This window comes from Sciurus vulgaris (genome assembly GCF_902686455.1).
Source record: "Sciurus vulgaris genome assembly, chromosome: 3".
NCBI classification, from domain to species: domain Eukaryota; kingdom Metazoa; phylum Chordata; class Mammalia; order Rodentia; family Sciuridae; genus Sciurus; species Sciurus vulgaris.
Genome location: NC_136463.1, coordinates 100,488,416 through 100,505,276, shown reverse-complemented (window position 1 = coordinate 100,505,276; position 16,861 = coordinate 100,488,416). Strand labels below are relative to the sequence as shown.

Below are 16,861 nucleotides of genomic sequence, written 5' to 3'. Positions count from 1 at the left end.
GTGTATTTTATTAGCATACTTACAGGAACAGCACAGAAGACAGACAACATTAAAAACATGTACTTGCATGTAGAACAACTCAGAAAAGTATAGTGAATGGATGGAATCTAGTGTATGATAAAAATGCTATAAACACCACTTAGTTGTCAATAAGAAATTTACTTGTTTAAAAAAATCTAAATGCTAGCATTGTCCAGAAAAATGTAAGTTTCACTTCTCCAGAACTATAGAATAAATGCCTTAAAGGAAACACCTTTTCTCATTTTATTATTTTGTGGTGGTATTTGAACTACATACTTAATTCAAGATAAATCATAATCACCTTAAAGCAACTATCAGAAATCCTCAGAATCATTCAAAGCCTTCAAAATTTTTAAAGCCCAGACAACAGATATGAAATTGAACAGATATGAAATGACCAAGCAAACTGAAGGAGAGCTGTAATTCATTCTTCCATTATGAGACCAAACAGAATGAAGACTCCTTAAACACCTACCTTACTTGGAGGCCTTTGCTCAGTAGTTGTTAAAATATAGTTAAAATACAAATGTGTCAATTATGATCCCTTCCAAAATGAGTCCTCCTCTTGAGTCTTTAAAATCTGCCACCTGAAAGATTGATAATTACTTAATTCATCTCTAACCTTATAACTATGTTTCTTTCTTTCTTTCCTTGAAAATGAACTGGACATACATTTCAAAAAGAGGATACTGAAAATTTTGGATATTTTTCTGAAACATTTTTGACCACTGTGAAAATTAGAAATGCTGATTTACTAGATATGACTTTTGAGGTACAAAGATTAGGTAAACTCTCCTACTTCTTATTTAAAAGACAGAGCTGTATCCTTTTAAAGTGGGGTGATCTGGAGACCAAGTCTTCATTTCTTCTCACTGAAATCTGCAAACATTCACTGAAAGAAACATTTCAGACTGAGTTGCTTAGTGGAAAATTGAACCATAACTAATATCTGCTGTCCCCTGTGTTCTTAAAGGATTCAAGATTTGGAGGCGATAAGGGGGTGTTTTAGTCAGCTTTTTAATTGCTGTGACTAAAGGACCCGACCAGAACAACTGTAATGGAGGAAAGGTTTATTTAGGGGCTAATGATTACAGAGGTCTTAGTTCATAGAAGACAGTGCCTTTCCTGGGGCTCGAGGACAGCATGGTGGAGGAGTGTGGCAGAGGGAAACAACTTATGATGATCAGGAAGCAGATATAAAATGTATACTCTGAATATAAAATGTATACTCCACAGCCACGACCCCAATGAACCACTTTCTCCAGCTACGCCCCACTTGCCTCAAATTACCACTCAGTCAATCCCATCCTGAATGAATTATCTGATATGTTTAAGGTTTTAATCTGATTGTTTATCCTCCAAACCTTCCTGCATTGTTTTATACAAGAGCTTTTGGGGGACACCTCACACCCAAACCATAACAGGGGACTTGCAAAATAATAGATTACAAGTTTTAATAAATCATAATAGAATTTTTAGGACAAGGCCTTGTTATTTCTAAAGTTGGCTTTATTCTTGGCTTTTGTTATGTGTAATGTACAGGACTACTTTGACTTGTGATTCTCAACCTTGGTTGCACATTATAATTACCTGAAGAACTTTTAAAAAAATGCTAGGGATACTAGAACAGGGCTAAAGTTCAGATAGTTCAAAAAGGGTATCACATGATTCCAGTGCTCAGCCAGGGAAGAGAACAACTATACTTAAACCATGGTTTCTAAATAAGGCTGGTAACCAGAAACTCCTGGGAGCTCATGAAAAACATAGCCGCCTTTGCTGCCTCCAATTGCACTCTCTTTCCTATCTATGAAATTTAACTGGAATTTGCAAAGGGTCTCAGTATTGTGTTCATTAACATTTCCTCTATTATTTGGATAAGCCGTCAACTTTGGAAACCATTGACTAGACATTGTAATTCAACTGAAAAGGATAGGGGAGAAAAAAAGAAGGGAGTACTGATAAGCCCATCTATTTATATTGCAAAAGAAGAGATCAAGTTATCTAAATTTCATGGTCAAATTATGTATGTTCTCATGTATCAACTTAGTAAATATGCTACTTCTATTTGGTGCTGGAGTATAGCTTCAAGAATCTCATCTTTGAGATGTTCTCTCTAGCCTCTCACACAGGTTTGGTTGCTCCTTTCTCTGTGTTCCATTTCTTTTCATAACCAAATTTATTACAGAGCTTATTGCCATGAACTGTGTAATCTGTATAAATTCCTGCAAAGAGGTGCTATAACTTATGCATTTCAGGGGCTGGATCCTGAAAGGACTGCTTTACATATAATGTTTTAATGATTTTTTTTCTAAGAACCCAATTTCCACATACAGAAAAGGGGCAAGGAGACATCTCTTCCTGCTCATTTTAGTAGGAAAATTCCAAAATGATGGGAGACTTTTCCTCTGACACAGAAGTGTTATCAAATAAACTAGACCCCGGACCTCCAGTGTTGGGGGGTATGAAGAAAAAATAAAAAACAGGTTAAATTTCTCAAGGTTCTCCTGCTCTCTGTACCCTTGACTTTACACATCAGACAAAAATAGGACAGGATAAATTTTAAATACTTAGAGCAGAAGGGTTCTCAGTCTTTCTCAAACAACTGGAAGCAATACTGTGTCTTGGAATTTGTACCTGGCTTGAGTAGGTCATGAGTTCATGAGTGAGGTACTCAAGGAAACCAAGAACCAGTTCATTCCAAAGTAAAAGGAGAGTATGTTTGGAGAATATTATTTACTCATCATGCACTCTAATGTATTCATAATGGTATTTTTCACACATGTATAAAATCACTTTTACCTTGAAATATGTTCTTTTAGAAATATGCTCTTCATTCCATACTCACATATCGTGAGTCAACTTTATTCAGATTCCCTGTCTCTTTGGTAGCATTGTCCTCTTCACAATGAAACCACTTTTCACATAAACTTGATTTCCAAAGTACCCCATCTACAGTGCCATCTAAGTTGTTGAAGATGTAGAGCATTGGAATCTGTGTCTAATACTGTCACTGGATATTTATACCAAACCATGAGAATCCACTGGAAAAAACACTAGGACATGCAGGCATTTTATTTTCCCTGAGGAGGATGACTTATAAAAGTATGAAGACCTAGACCTCATTTGAAATTCTGATTAGGTCTCTGTCTTGTTAAGGTTAGGAAATAGTGTAGTCCTAGGTTTATAGGAAAATGTGCAGTCATTTGGGGAAAAGTATACAAGGCAGAGTTCTCTAAAAATATTTCCAGTGTCTTTAAATTTTAGGAAACAGTGAGAAAACTTCCGCATGGACCCAGTTTGATAAAAGAATTCTGAGAAATACTTAATGAATCTATTAAGTATATAGAACTATGTAGACACTTGTATTATAGTTGTCTAATTCAAAAAGAAATCCTGAAATCCCTTTGCCTCAAAAAGACAAAACTAGTGGTTCTCAAAGTAGGATGCCCAGTGTAGCACTTCAGCCTCATCAGGGATGTTTTAGAAATGGAAAGCCCAGATCCATTCTAGACCTACTGATCAAAATCAGTATGGGACAGGGGTGGAAAGTCACTTGTTTTAATAAGCTCTTCAGGTTGACCCTGATACCTTATTTTTAAGAACTCAAGTGTGAACCATTCTGAGCAGTTTGCCTCATTCATAACCTAGTGGAAATTTAACAGAAGAGAAAGATACAGACCTCCTTCTCATGGTGAAAGCACTTTAGAACCCCAAACCTCTGAGAGCTTTCCTGCTTCCATAATCAGAAAAAATGGGAGAGGGGCACGTGTAAGAAGATGTCATCATTCTATGGGAAGGTAAGAACAGCTTTGAGTCAAGGCTGAGGAGCTATCTGCTCTCACTACAGGGGCACTCAGTATGCATGGATACGTCAGATTCCTAATGTCTAATCTAAATCTGCTTTCTGCAAATTAAGCCTTTTCCTTTGTTTGATACACAGTGTAAAGAAACAGCTGGTGGACAGAATTAGTATGAAAAATCTTTATGGACTTAATGTCCATGATTTAAGTCAGCTCTGAGTTGTTTACTTCAAACTAAAAAACATTTTTGTTATTTTCACTCTTTCTTGAAATATCATTTTACTATTTGGTAGGAAAAGCTTGATTAATTACCTAATATTTTAAAATTCCTAGTTCTTCTAGAAAGAATAAAAACATGAAGCCTGATTATACATTAAAAGTGGTGTCTGTTCAGGAGATAAATTCAGAGAGAAACTTTCCAAGGAGAGACCTCCTGATAATCAGACTTGCCCAGATGACTTCCAAATTATGCCTACTTTTTCACCACTTCCTAATGTATAATTCAAGTTATAATAAGGTTATAGCTTAATATACTCACACTTATATTTTTCTGTTTATATTTTGTCTCATTTTGAGGAAAACATTTTTAAATTACATTCTTGGAATATTCTGCTAGCACCCACTTTCCTCCTGATTTTCATACCATTAATCCCCTGTCATTTTAAAGTTTGTGCTTTAAGTGGCATGGGCTTCCACTCTGTTCCAAGTGTAGATGTGTAATTCAGACCTGACTGATCAAATCACTGCCTCCTTCTACCACACTGTTTAGATCCAAGGATACATTATATAATTCAGGTCAGATAGTAAAATTAGATTTCAAAAAAAAAAAAAAATTTTTTTTTTTAAATTTCGAGGAAGGGGTCTAAGTTGGAATTTTTAAATGGGTGGGATATGAGCTGCTGGCAACCATCTAGCCATCCTCAGTGGAACTCCTACCAACAAAGGAAATAATACAGAAGGATGCAGAACCATGAGATGGACGGTTTTCTATGAAGGTGGAGAATTTAAGCCATACAACCAGTTCTGCCTGAACTTCTCAGGTTAACAAGTCAAAGATTTTCTTTTGTCCTTATTCTTAGGCAAATTTATATTGTACTTTAATATGCAGGATCTTGTGATAAATCATTTTATGAAAAATAAAACATGAGAAATCTAGATTTTGAAATGGATTTTTAAATGGGTAGATAGTGATTTTTTTTCTCTGAAATTTTTGGCAAGTTTGTTGAGTGTTGTAGGTGTGGATGTAGGGAAATGGAAAAACTGTTTGGTTTTGAGCATTTCTACTTAAATGTGCCTGTGAAACATTTAAAAGGAACTACTTTATAAGTCATTATATAGGTCTTTTTCTCTGGAGAGAGGACTAGGTAAGACCCGGATTTTGGAGAGTCATTCAGATATATATATGGTAGTTGGACTGAGAAAACCTTACTGAACTTCTTACCTTACCTCCATAACATCATATGATGCAGGTCGAAGAAGACAAAGACAACAAACTTTCCTTTTTACCTGGCACTAGGGCTCCTCAGCAAAATGCACTGAAAAGTATTTCTGTGGGTAGAGATTTACAGATAAAGAAGCAAAGATAAATGTAGGTCATTTTTTCAAGGATCTTAGTGATGGAAAGCTTCAGATAGCTTTATCTAAATGTGTTTAGATAATGACGAAATAGGATCACTACTTGACTCATAACCCTCGTGTGTGTTTGAGTGCTAATGCCATTTTTACTTTTACTGTTGAAGTTGTCTGTTGCCATTTTAACTTAACATTACTTATTAGGAGGAGGGAGTGGTGTCCAAGCAGATGGTTGTCAGTAAACTGATGACTACAGTTATGGATTAGTGTCCAAATACAATACTCAAAACTTGGTACACTACATAGTTTCCTGAATCTGACTGCCAAAATAAATCTGGCCTGGAAAATAATTTTGAGGATTTTCCCCTTTCTTAAGTTTTGTTCAGTATTTTTAACTAAAGATATACTTTAAAAGCTGAGACTGTGAATATATAGAGAGTCGTAGTATTCATTTAGAAGAGCTACAAACTTTCTTAAGTTTATGAGGAGAAAAATCATTTCAGTACTAAGCTCATCAATTTCCATCAATTTCCACCCAATGAGTTTCTTACAGAAAAAAAAAAAATTTGAAACCATTGTAACTTGTAACTTCAAGTACTTACTGGATCTACATTAATCAAGTTATGAAATATATTCATACTTGATTAGCTTTACTTTATTTGATGTTTTTGTAGGTAATAACCAAAATAGGTGACAGTATATTCTATACCTGTCATTTCTTCACTAATTATAATTATTTTACATTTTAGCTTTACTCATGAAATGCCATCACTGGGTCCTCAGTTTTTACCAAAACCTACTCTCTACTCCTGCTCACTGGGACTGATAAAACAAGTGAAAACACAATAAATTAGCAACAAAAAACTGCACTTGCTAGATTTTCTAGGTCTAGTCAGTGCAATCTCTAATACACCGCTTTCTTAGATACCATTAAGGTCTACCTGAAAAGATAAGAAGTCTGTCTGAGTCCTCTAAAAGTTACTCAAAATCAAGTTAAACCATCAAGTTACATTCTTCATTAACTGTCCTCCACCCATGTCTTTATATGGTGACATTTTCCTTCAAAGATGTTACCTGACAATATTGAGGGGCACTATTGCAAATGGTCTCCTGAAAATGACAGCCGTATCTGTGATAAAGGTGACAGTAAGGATGATTTTCATCCTGTTACATAGTGTACTTTTTATGTGGATGTGGACTCTAGGGAGAAAAAAATATTTCTGGCTTTAGCGCTGGCAAAAGTCATTCTCCTAAGCATTTGGCTTGTTTTTATCTTAGGGACCATCCCTTTCTGGCTTTAAGCAGAACTAATATGTTGTTTAAGATACCTGGCAGCAAAGAGGTCAGAAGAAGGTCAGCTGTCTCCTCTGCAGTGAATTAGCAACATTCATTCATTATCTCCCACAGTCTCATTAAAACAGCTTTAATGTGGTCACCATTTGATGGTAGACATAAGCTTTAATCTTGTGAATATCAAACCCACCTGGGTTACATTTCCTGTTATGGACAGTTAGCAGAATCAGGTCCTTAAGATAGTTTAACTCCTTATTCTACAGTACATGTTTAGGAATCAGACTCACAAGCCACCTGCATTTGAGGTCCAGTACTCTATAATGACTCCTAATTTATCAAGTTCCATCTTCAAATCTGAGGTTGCTGAAGACACTTAATCTGTTTAATTTTGTACTTTTTCTTTCTTTTGTGTTTTTATTATTTTTCAGGTTACTTTTTAAGCTTGGATATGCCCTATGCCCTATTTTTCTTTCTCATCTGACCTAGATTCAAATTTATACACTGTGAAATAGCTAATAAATCCCCATTAAGGTTGTAAAAGGTGAAGGTTCAACCAGTGTATGGTCATCAAATTCTCGTATAAAACTGAATGATCCTTGATATTAATAGCTTAGCAAAAGTGTGTTAAGAGGTCTTTAGGATTTTTATGAAAAAAAAAAAAGAGGAAATATTTGAAGTCATTTAGCTAAAGAAAACCAATCCACTTCAGAATGACTTGAATATTTCTACAATTACCACATCACCTAGGGGCAAATCTCCCCTCTCTCAATTAACATTGGAATATAATTTCTATCCTAGAAGGCTGCCCATAGTTCTAAGTTTACCTGTACTCAGTGTGTATGTATCTTTTTTGGGTCTGGACATTGACAGGGGAAGTTTCTGTTTGTGCCTGGGCTGTTGAAGTCTAGGGAAAGTGGGACAAAAAGCTCTGTGGGGAGGGTTTCTTTTTTTTTTTTTTTTTTCTTCTTTCTTTTCTTCTCTCCACAAGCAATAGAGAGTATTACAATGATTTACAGAGACACATTGAAAGTAAATTATGTTGTAAACGCCTGTCCCTTGGGCCAGCTAAGATTCACAGGGAAAAAATGCAAAAAGTTTGAAATTCCCAACAGCAAAGGTTGACAAGAAAATATGGTTTTGTTTTTCTATGAGTAAAAGTAACTTTTATGTTGTGTTTTCCCATGAGAAATTATAAACTTTCAAAGGAATTTTAGTCTCTTGCATGCACATATAAGAGCAATTTATCTGGTACTGCCCCAGTGAAAACACTCTTAAGACTTTAAAGCTGTTAGAACTAGGGCTGAATTTCTTCAAGACCTCAACTTCTTATTTGTCTTTGCTGTCTCTTCTTGTCAAAACATTTACTAAGACTTCGAAGAGTTGCAAGTTGGCAACATGTTAATAATATGAAAATGCATTTGTGCAGCCCATGTGGCTGCAATTTTTGAGTATATTCATCGCTTATTTAATGAATAATGAAACTTTTGCAGTAGCTATGGTTACACAGAAGGATGTGAGAGCAAATTAAATGAGAACTTGTCAATATAAGAAACTGCAAGTGTCACCAAGATAGCTTTCCCTTTTTCGTCACTTCCTTGAGGCTGAAGCAGAGTCTTCAGTCAAGACCCCTGTCCTCTCGTTCCTACCTCACTTAATGAATTATAGAAGTCATAAAGAATGTAAAGAGTTATAACAGTTGTAGAAGTTCTACGTCTAGGTGGCTATCATAGCTCCCTCAACTCCACTATATCAGCATGAAATTATTTTATTCTCAATATATAAAGATCTATATTTAAGTCTCACATTCCTTCTTTGCTTGAACTTAGTTAGAAATTATTCAGGATGATTTCTAATAGAAGTTCATGCTGTGTTTCTTATGGCATGAAATAAACAAGTAATAGATGTCCCAAACTGCCACTCTGCCTTCTCTGGGACTAAAACTCTCATCATTAGCTTTGTCTGCTATGTTACTTATCATGGGTTAATTTTCATCTAGACACCCCGTGTTTTAACTGTGTCCCCACCGCATCTCATCATCTCTCTTCTGCCAAAGGTCCAAGCTTTTTCTACTGTTTATAAACTTCTCCTTGTCAAAATACCAGATCATCTGTTTCTCCCCTGGCAGGAAGATTTATCCAACTGATGCCATTTCAGGGACAAAGAACAGTCACAGTAATTGTCTCTTTACCTGCCATTTCAGTATTTGCATCAAAACTCCACTGTGCATAAGCAGGATGAATGCCCTTAGTCTCCAGTCCATCTGACAGAGCACTTCATTTCTTAGAGAATTCATCTCCCTTCAGATCTGACAACTTTTTTTTTAAGTTCTATGAGCATTGCCACAAAACCTTAGGAAAGCCATAAACCTTGTAAAGTGCATGCATATGATATTGAATTAAAGGCACTATATAGTCGTTTATTACCTATACAACTTCAGTAATGAACAGAATGAAAACTAAGCTGTGTCATCCTCCTATTCTCATGCTCTGCTAAACACACACAGGAACCCTGCTGCTAGCAGTCTCTTTCCCCACCCCTTCATTTTCTCTGCCTGTGATAGACATCCTTATTTATAGATGAACAAGTAGGAAGATCATGTCACTTCCTGACACAAATGATAATATACCTTTGCTCCTAGAGATATGCTATGACAAAAAAAAATTAAAAAGTCTCCATGAAAACCATCAGTTTGAGTCGTTGGCTAAACAGAGCTACTTAATTAAAATATTACAGTGAATGCTTCATGGTAGAGAAAGCTTAAAGCCAGTGCTTCATTCACAAAACAGTAGGGGAAGAAATTGTGACTCTTTCCAGTCATGATGTGACTTAGATTTACTCCCAGGTGACCAGTTTTCCTTCAAGTAAATAACTGGTTTTGAAAGGTGCATTGTGTCTACAGTGGTCGGACACCCCCTGCATATACCTGATCAATTAAAAAAGAAAAAAACAAAAAACTTTCTCTTATTACTCTTCAACAAATGGTAAAATCTTTTTAAGCCTGAATTTCTGAATGCTTGACCATAGCCAAACCAAATATACTAAATACATTCTGGAAGTTAAATATGGTTGTATAGGAAGGATCTGTTCTTTTCATCATAACTACATTAAGCTGCTAGAAAGACAGAAGGCAGAGAAAGTCAGGGGATGGAAGAGAAGAGAAGGGAAGGGAATGGAAAAGAAGGGAAGAGGAGAGAAGAGGAGACATATAATAAAGCATACATCTAGCCTTTGCCTCTGGTTCCTGGCACAGAACTTCAAAAACTCTTAGAATCACCTCAGTGATAGAGGTGTTTCTTATACTAATGAGGCAACTCCTGGAGGGACTTCAGAGAGTTTCAGCACAGTTGGGTCCAGAGAGCCCAATCATGTGGTTAGAGTTGGAACTTTGGAATTTTGGACTTGCCCAACATGAGGGGAGGCAAGTAACCTGAAGATTGAATTCAATCGGGTGCACAATGATGTAATCATTTGTGCCTACTTAATGAAACCCCAATAAAAATTATGGAATGCAAGGTGCAATGGAGTTTCCTGGGTGGCAAATATACTGATGCTCTTGGATTGTGATGTGTGAGATCCCACTGGAAGAGGGCACAGAAGCTCCTCATTAAGAGCTCCCCACACAGGCCTTGCACTATGTGTCCCTACATTTAGTTGCTCCTGATTTATATTCTTTATAATAAAACTGCAATCATAAGTACAATGCTTTCAGAGTCCTGTGAATTGTTTTATTAAATTATCAATCTTGAGGGGATTGTGGGAATCCCTGAATTTAAATGAGATCCATTGAGTGTGATGCTTGTTAGCCAGTTCGCAAGTCCCATATTCTTTTTTTTAAAAACTGTTTTCTTAGAGAACCACATCTGAGATGCAGTCACTGCACAGAAAACTGAAGTGAATGTCTAACTATGACTGTACAATGTCTTATTCATGAACTGAAATCTTGTGATTTGGCGGCTGTGGGATCTTTATATTCTTTATTTTTTGATTTTTATTTCATTAAACATATTTGCATTGAGGAAAACAGTTCAATATTGGTTAATTTGGTACTCACCTGGAAATCTCAAAATGTCTCCCTTAGTCTTTGTGCCTTGGATTCATAGGCAGAACTGTGTGCTCCAGAAAACAGCTCGTTGTGTGTCCCTCACATCTTCTGTTTAGAAAAGACAAGACTTTCATATCAACTGTCCTTATCATTTTTAAATGGCTCTAATCTATATAATAAATATGCTGAAAATCAACTTAAAGATCACATTTTTATAATTTCAATAAACACCCCTTTTCTTACTCTTCCAACTAGTAAGGTATTTCATGCAATATCTATTCCTAGTTAGAATCTACATTTGTTCCCTTAGGAGAAAATTCCAAGGGACCTAGAACCTTGAAATCAAATGAAATAATGAGTTATTGAATTTCTTGTGTTTTTTTGTTTTTTTTTTTGCCTTAAGAATCTTTTTTTGTATGTGTGATATTGATTCTGCTCTCTCCTGATTGAATTTTCACTGATCTTTCTGATGATAGTACAAGTCATGATCATGCCTTACCTAGACTATGTGGTAATTTTCCACTTTATAACAAAGGTCTGTTTTCTGACTCATTCCCATTCTTACTCCAACATTGGCATTGTTTGTCCTTTAGGATTTATTTTACAGATCCCAACTTACTGTGTACTTTAGCTAGATAACAATATTTGACAGACCCATGCTAGATTTGATATGTGTCCCTAATTATATTTTTACAATCATCTTTCTTAAACGTCCTTAATGATTTGTTCAAAACCAGAAAACTTCTTGCATTGTATATCAAGGAGTTTATTGTACACTTAATGTCTATGGGTTCTATTGCAATGTTCCTTTTTTCATTTCCAATATGGTAATTTCTGTCCTCTCTTTTGTTCTCAACCTGCCTAAAGGTTTTTTTTTTTTAATCTTTCCAAAGATCCAACTTTTGATTCTATTGATTTTTCTATTGATTTCCTGTATTTAATTTCATTGATTTCTTCTCTAATTTTTATTTATCTTCTCCTGCTTACTCTAGATTTATTGGGTGGAAACTTTTTTAAGAAATGTATTTAATGCTATAAATTTCCCTCTGACCACTGCTTTTGCTGCATCCCACAAATTTAATGAATTTTGTTTTCGTTTTCATTTAGTACACTTTACTGTTTTCATTTTGGCTATTTTATTTTTAGGTGGTTTTTTTGTTTGCTTTTTATTTTTGTTTGTTTGTTGTTTATTTGATTTTGACAGTGCTGCAGATCAAACTCAGAGCCTTTGCACTTGCTAGGCAAACACTACCAAGTGAGTTACATTCTCAGTCCATCTTTTCCCCTTATATTTGCATTCCAATCATTTTCTATTTTGGTGTTTACTTAGTAATTTATATGATTGCCTCTTTTTCTCTTTTCTTAGCTTATCAGTTGTACTTCTTTTAAAATAAATTTCTATGGGTGCAGAGAATTGAACCCAAGACCTCATGCAAGTCAAACTCATTTTACCACTAATATTCCAGCCTTTAGAATTATTTTAAATAATCGCCCTAAAGTTTGCAATATATGTTTATAATTAACTGAAATTTAATCTCAAGTAAAACTACCACTTCATGAATAGAACAAGTACCTTGTAAAATGAGTGGTACCTTATGATACTTTGTGATAGCAAGTTGATTCTTTTTATTTACGCTGGGTCATTCACTTCATCTAATGTAATTGGATACATTGGTACTGTTAGATCAGTGAATAACAAAAATAAATAGATAAAAGTGTTTACTTCTTTCTTTGATGTTCATTTCTTTATGTGGATTTGAGTTTCAGACTTTTATTATTTTCTTTCTCTCAGAATGTATTTGGTCAACATTATATTTGGTTTGGATGTGATTTAATTGTGTCCCAGCAAAGGCTCGTATCTTTGGAGGTTGATCCCTAGGATGGTGCCGTGGAAGCTTTAAGAGGTGGTGCCTAGTGGAAGGTCCTCAGGTCATGGGGGCTGTGCTATCAGAAAGCTGTTCCCATGAAACCCCTTGAGTTCTTGTATAAGAGTTGCTGTAAAAGAAAGCCAGGTCGTATCCATTCTCTCTGCTCCTGGTTTGAGATGTCATCACATGCTCACTCCCACATGCACATTTTCCATTGCTGTTCATGAGACGATGCAGTCAAGTTGTTATGCCATTTGGATTTTGAACCACCAGAGCTATGAACTAAATAAATCTCTGGTTCTTAAGTAGTCTGTGTCACATACCTGCTGGCAATAAATTCCTTCAACTTTTGTTTGCTTTAGGGCAAATTCTGTAGGGCACAGAATTTTAGGCTGGTGTGGTGTTTGTTTTTTGTTTTTTTGTTTTTTTTTTTTCTTCAAACACTTTAAATTCAACTTTTCTCATTCACATGGTTTCTGAGAAGACATCAAATGTAATTCTTATTGCTTTATCTGCAGATAAAGTGTCTTTATCTTCTGTGTGCTTTCAGAATTTTTCCATTAGGTTTGATTGTCTACAGTTTGAAAATAATATGTCTGGTATAGTGTGTGTGTGTGTGTGTGTGTGTGTGTGTGTGCGCATGTGTTTTCTTTCCTCCTTTTTTTCATTTATTTTGCTCAATATTCTCTGAAATTCCTGTCTATGGTTTGGTGTCTGACATTAATTCTGGGGAAATTCTCAGTCATCTTTTTTTCAAATCCCTCTTCTGTTTGCTTTCTTCTCCTCTTGGAATTACCATTACACACATACTATACATTTTTAGTTGTGCCAGAGTTTTTTAATATCTGTCCTGGTTTTGTGAGGGGTTTTCCCAGGTTCCCCCCACCCTTTGCTTTTCAGTTTTGGTGATTTCCCTGGAGAGATCCTCAAGGCAGAGTTTCTATCCTCAGTGGTTTCCATTCTACTCATGGGTAATCAAAGGCACTCTATTTTTGTTATATGATGTTTTTTAATCACTAGCATTGTTTTTTGATTCCTTCCTAGAATTTTCATTTTTTTGCTTTCACTGCTCATCTGTTTTTGCATGGCATCTACTTTATCTATTTAAAATCTTTATCAGGGCTGGGGAGATGGCTCAGCTGGTAGAGTGTTTGCCTCTCAAGCACAAGCCCTGAGTTCGATTCCCATCTTTATCATATTTTTCTTCCTATTTTGGTGTTGCTAGGGGTTGGTTTAGGAGGAAATTGAGTCTAATTTTTAAAAACTCACCAGGTTTTGCTCATATTTCTCCTTAGCATTCCAAGCCATGTGATCATACCCGTATTTTTTCTGAAATTTTAAAAACGTTTTTTCCTAAAGACATGTTCTAAATTTGCTTTCCCATTAGAAATTCAGAGTTTGATTATGTATTCCTGAAACATTTAGCACATTCATTTCATCAACTATTTCCTTCCTTGACAGTTAGAAATTGGTTTGTGGAACAATGACTTTCATTGATTCCTTCACTTGTCATGATAAAAAAGTCTCAGCAAGATAGATCAACATTTATGACATGACCAACTACAAAAATACTGGTTTTTTTTCTGGAGTGCATGGATATTTGAGCTCTTCCTTATAATTAGATGCTAACTATTATAATGTATCAGATAAGGTAGGCTCATTCATATTTTCATTTTTTTCTTGGAAGTGTGCAGCTGATTCCCATAATATCATTCTTTTTACTCTAAAATCTTATTCTAATTCCTATTCACTGAATTTCTACAAATATTCATCATTCTCTTTTCTTTATACATCATTGTGAATAGTTATACTGCTATTCTTTTACATCATTGTAGTGGTACATATTAGAATGGTTGTTTTCCAGAAAATGTCTAATTCTCTCAAATTTCAAACTTAAGAAAGGATACTTTCTTGTGCAAAGGTTCTACATTTTTTTTGTTTGTTTGTTTTGGGGTGGGTACTGGGAATTGATTCAGGGGCCCTCAACCACTTAGCCACATCCCCAGCCTTTTTTGTATTTTTTTTTTTTGAGTCAGAGTTTCACTGAGTTGCTTAGTGGCTCGCTGTTGCTGAGGCTAGCTTTGAAAATCGTGATCCTCCTACCTCAGTCTACCTAGCCTCTGGGATTACAGGTAAGCGCCACTGTGCCTGGTTGGTTCTACATATTTTATCTTCAATCTTCCAATAGCACTTCTTTCTGTTCCTTCAGTTCACGTACTCATACACTCCTCTTAAATGTTCACCATTTTTTCAAGGCTTTTTAAATAAATAAATGTTATCTTTTATTGAAAGAATGAACTACAAATTTTAAAACAGAACTATATATTTAAAATATTAATAACTAATATTTTATATCCATTTGTAATTCACTAACATGTTCACATATGTCCTTAAATATAAATAATTTTGGAGATAACAGTAGTTAAGTGAATTGCTCAGAGTCACTAGGAGTTGATAATAGAAAAAGTATATTTATTTCACCACAGTGCTTCAAATAGAATATGAAACCTGATTGTATTATCAAAGCTCATTTCCTCAAGCCCCTCACTTAACAAATGAGAAAATAGCTACATGGTGACAGTTATGACAAAAATTCTGACTCATTAACCTTTCCTACCAAATTGCTTTACATTTCAGGTGTAAAGATAGAGACTGTAGATATTTTTAAACAATATTATCAATACATATGCTACATAATCCTTGTCCTTCTTTTAAAAAGTTACATTTAAGATGAAAATATATGTATCCTAGTGATTACCTAATCATAAGTCATGAGCATTATTGAAGTTCTCTGAGAAACCATATGCTAATCAACAAATTCTTACCTATTCCAATTGTTGTTCAACAGTATAGATTCTCTGAATCCTATGTGCAGGTGCATAACCTGGGTCTGGAGAAGCAAACATGTCATCATGAAGCAAATGAAATCTTCCTAGGCAATCCTCAAAGTTTCCCATATGACCCCCAAAATACTATAAATGGTACCAGTCACTGTTATATTTATAACCCCTAGATATGATGATTACCACTTTTGAAAATTTTCATGAAAGCATTTCTTTTATAGCGCCAAATTTTGCCAGAAAGTACATTTGAGCATTACTATATTTAAACAATGTCACTTGAATTTTGTGACTCCATGTGGTTAACTCATAATGCCATCTAGAACAATCTTTTGGTGATTCTACATATCTAGGATAGAACATAGTCAACACTCTTGCAGTGATTTACAATCTGTGCCCTATGAATTCCAAAAAGTAAAACATAAATGCCAAGCTAGAATGACATAAATGAAGAAAGAGCCCATTCTCCGCCTTCAGCATGATTTGTGATATTTACTGACTAACCAAACACCAGCAATGGGATCAGAACCAAATAGCCTTTCAGGACTGGAGTGGTGACAATTGGCAGGGGTTTTGTGGTTCCAAAGCATGTACGATATTTGCAGTGTCATAGAACAGGGTTGTTTCCAAAGGAGAAAGGCAGCATCACTCCACAAAGAGAATGGAGATGATGTGGGCACACTCCATCGTCCTGGGTATAGGAGGGAACCCAGAAATGTCATAAAATCCCTCTTTGATCTGTTGTCGCTACTGTTGGTTGTATGGGAAATTAACATATTTAATTAACTGTCTGACCACAGCAGCTGTTACCTTATATAAAACCTTGAACATGATGCCTGGCTTATCCCACTAGGTGTCTGAATGTGCCAGTGGCATAAGACTGATGATATTTTTGTACCCCATGGCACAGCATGATTCCTCTTGCAATCAGCTCAAGTCAAGACCTTCCTTAAATTCTTCATGGAGAATAATGATGCTTTAGCCCAAACTGCTTAATAATGCACTATGTCAGGCCAGCCAACAGGAAGCTCCATGCACAACAAAACAGACTGGCTAATCCAATCATCCCCAACTTCCAAAAGGGCCCTAGCTATGTAGACACTGGCAAAGTCATGCCTCTTTCCTCTTCATCATTGGTATGCTACTTTATTCACAATTCATTTCTACTTTTGAAAGATTATTATTTGCTTTCTATATTTTTTTCAAAAAAGAAATTTCTCTGGCTGCACTATTTCCAGATGGAGATAAATGTTACTGAGTCAGAAGTTGCTTTCATTAGTTTGCTAAGTTGTTGGACCAAAGCTATTATGAAGATCTCTTAAAATAAATTTAATGCATCTAATTTTGGATGGTACATTGATTGGTTTGAAGGATTTCTGGAAGGAGGAGGTGAAAGAAGGTAGAAGGTGGCTTTTCTGACCATTG

The 16,861-nt window shown here is 35.4% G+C and overlaps 1 long non-coding RNA gene across 1 annotated transcript; it reads right to left on the bottom strand.

The window, feature by feature from the left end:
• Positions 1 to 496: 496 nt before the first annotated feature.
• On the bottom strand, positions 497 to 15,490 carry LOC306656799. The gene is made up of 3 exons (XR_013762646.1): positions 15,422 to 15,490; positions 10,738 to 10,836; positions 497 to 608 (listed from the first exon to the last, which is right to left on the bottom strand). It is a non-coding gene; the product is annotated as an uncharacterized lncRNA (long non-coding RNA).
• Positions 15,491 to 16,861: the final 1,371 nt, after the last annotated feature.